The sequence below is a fragment of the Macaca mulatta genome, chromosome 9 (assembly GCF_049350105.2).
Source record: "Macaca mulatta isolate MMU2019108-1 chromosome 9, T2T-MMU8v2.0, whole genome shotgun sequence".
NCBI classification, from domain to species: domain Eukaryota; kingdom Metazoa; phylum Chordata; class Mammalia; order Primates; family Cercopithecidae; genus Macaca; species Macaca mulatta.
The window spans coordinates 142,023,699-142,027,123 of NC_133414.1; positions in this window are offsets into that span (position 1 = coordinate 142,023,699).

The window sequence follows — 3,425 nt, forward strand, 5'->3', positions numbered from 1 at the left end:
TTGGGCTCTGAGACGAGGCATGCCTTTTCCACTCACTCTTTCTCTTTCCCTTAGCTGGAAGCTGAGGTCTCAAAAGCCCAAAGCGCAGGGGACATCAGAGTCCCAGATGGAATAAACTGGGACCCCTTGGTCACTGCGTGGAGGAATGCTGCTCGCTGAGCAAACTCTCAGAGGACTGTTATGTGAGTGAGCAGTAAACTTCTGTTTCCAGCCACTGAAATTTTGGAGATTATTTGTTTATAACAACTCATGAAATGCTCATGGTGACCAGCTTTAAGTGGCCTAAAGAAGACCAGGCATGGTGGCTCACGCCTGTAATCCTAACACTTTGGGAGGCTGAGGCAGGTGGATCACCTGAAGTCAGGAGTTAGAGACCAGCCTAGCCAACATGGTGTAACCCCATCTCTACTAAAAATACAAAAATCATCTAGGTGTGGTGGCAAGCACCTGTAGTCCCAGCTACTCAGGAGGCTGAGGCAGGAGAATCGGCTTGAACCCAGGAGGCAGAGGTTGCAGTGAGCCGAGATTGCGCCACTGGACTCCAGCCTGGGTAACAGAGCGAGACAGGAAGAGAGGGAGAGAGAGAGAGAAGAGAGAAACAGAGAGTGAGAGAGAAGAAAGAAAGAAAGAAAGAAAGAAAGAAAGAAAGAAAGAAAGAAAGAAAGAAAGAAAGAAAGAAAGAAAGAAGGGAGGGAGGGAGGGAGGGAGGGAGGGAGGGAGGGAGGGAAGGAAGGAAGGAAGGAAGGAAGGAAGGAAGGAAGGAAGGAAGGAAGGAAGGAGAAAGAAAGAAAGAAAGAAAGAAAGAAAGAAAGAAAGAAAGAAAGAAAGAAAAGGAAAAGAAAAGAAAAGGGAGGGAGAGAAAGGGAGGGAGGGAAGGAAGGAAGGACGGAAGGAAGGAAGGAAGGAGAAAGAAAGAAAGAAAGAAAAGGAAAAGAAAAGAAAAGGGAGGGAGAGAAAGGGAGGGAGGGAAGGAAGGAAGGAAGGAAGGAGAAAGAAAGAAAGAAAGGAAAGGAAAAGAAAAGAAAAGGGAGGGAGAGAAAAGGAGGGAGGGAAGGAAGGAAGGAAGGAAGGAAGGAAAGAGAGAAAGAAAGGAAGGAAGGAAGGAAGGAAAGAAGGAAGGGAGGGAGGGAAGAAGGAAGGAAGGGGAGAAAGAAAGGAAAGGAGGGAAGGAAGGAAGAAGAGAAAGAAAGGAAGGAAGGAAGGAAAGAAGGAAGGAAGGGAGGGAGGGAAGAAGGAAGGAAGGGGAGAAAGAAAGGAAAGGAGGGAAGGAAGGAGAGAAAGAAAGGAAGGAAGGAAACAAAGAAGGGAGGGAGGGAAGAAGGAAGGAAGGGAAGAAAGAAAGGGAAGGAAGGAAGGAAGGAAGGAAGGAAGGAAGGAAGGAAGGAAGGAAGGAAGGGAGGGAGGGAGGAAGGGAGAGAGGGAGGGAGGGAGAGAAAGAAGTGCCCCTTAGGCCAGAAAATTCTGCTTTGAAAACTTGAATGAGCTCTCTGTGCAAAGGATGGGACCCTCAGTGTAACATTATGGTTGCCCCAGTCCACCCTGCATAAGGAAAAGGCTCCCTGAGGAACCTGCCATGCACTGTCATGCTGGGATGATGGCACAAAAGGCAGCAGCTTATTTTAAACAGTGCAGAATTTTGTTTTATTTTAATTATAAATAGTACCTGCTAATAATAAGCACTTCGGGAATTACAAAAAAGAATGGAGATAAAAACCAAGTCACTGTTAACTTTTTGGTGTATTCCCATCCAGCCTTTTAAAAATACATTTGTAGATAAATACTTTGTTTATAATTCGGTGTGTATTGTATATACCCACAATGTTTAAAAAGTAACAAGAAGAGACTTCCACTTCCAGAAAGATGGAGTGGATGTTCTTTTCCCTATTCTAACTGCTAAGTACAGTTAAAAGCCCTGGACATTATGTGTGAAACAAACATGAGAAGACAGTAAAAGGTGGAAGGAGAAGGAAGACAAGCTAGGGAACTTGAAACCCAGTGAACAACACAGTGGCGATTTCTTGGCTTTTCTTTTTGCCTCAACACAGAGATGAAGAAGTCAGCAACCCAGAAATGCCAAGGGCACAAATTCAAAAACAAAACAAAAAAAAAATAAAAAAATAAAAAAACAAAAAACCCTGCTATCTTTGGCCAGAAGACTGGAAGAGAAGATGTTTAGTAAGATAGAAAACTTTTAGATAATAACAGCTCTACTCCAGCCAAACACCACTGAAAAACTGTGGTCCCACCCCATCCATGCCAACAAGAACCAACTGGGGAAATTAGACTTTCACCCTTGGGAGGCTGTAAGGCAGCACCCCAGGACCCTACAGGGTGGTATCCAGGAAGGCCTAGTGGACAGTCAGAACTTCCACCCCCACCCAGCAGTAATGCGGCCATGCGCCACCCCATAGTGTCAGCTGAGGCCTTGTGGGGAGCAGTAAGGAAACTCTCCTACCACTCCCAGTCAGGCAGTTATCAGTGGAGGCTCGGTGGGCAGCCAGACCTCCCACACCCACCCAGCAGTAAAGAGGACTTTTCCTTACTGGGTGTCAATGGAGGTGAGTGGTGAGCCAGGACTGCCACCCCTACCAGGTAGTAACAAGACAATACCTTCCCTTCCTCTGCCAGAACAGCATCAGGGAATGCCAACTCAAACAGGAAGTTTGAATAAGATGCAGAGTCTTATAACATAATAACAAAATGTCCAGGTTTCAGTAAAAAAGTCACTTGTCATACCAAGACCCAGAAATATCGCAAATGGAACAGAAAAAGACAGCCAATGGATGCCAGCACTGAGATGATGAGACGTTTGAACGGCCTAGCAGAGATTTGAAAGCATTCATCATAGGAATGCTTCAATAAGCAATTGAAACAAATTAAGAAATAGAAAGTATCAGGAAAGATAGAAGATTCAGCAAAGAAATAGAAGATCCAAAGAAGAACCAAATGTAAATTTTAGAGATAAAAAAATACGATAACTGAAATTAAAAACTCAATGTATGGGCTCCACAGCAGAATAGAGAAGCCAGAGGAAAGAATCAGTGAATTTGAAAAGAGAACAATAAAAATTACCCAATCTAGGCTGGACGTGGTGGCTCAGGCCTATAATCCCAGCACTTTGGGAGGCTGAGGCGGGCGGATCACGAGGTCAGGAATTTGAGATCAGCCTGACCAACAGGTGAAACTCGTCTCTACTAAAAATACAAAAATTAGCCAGGCGTGGTGGCACGCACCTGTAATCCCAGCTACGCAGGAGGCTGAGGCAGGAGAATCACTTGAATCCGGGAGGCGGAGGTTGCAGTGAGCCGAGATCATGTCACTGCACTGCAGCCTGGGTGTCAGAGTGAGACTCGGTCTCAAAATAAATAAATAAATAAATAAATAACCCAATCTAAAATAGAAAATAGATTTTTAAAAATGAATGG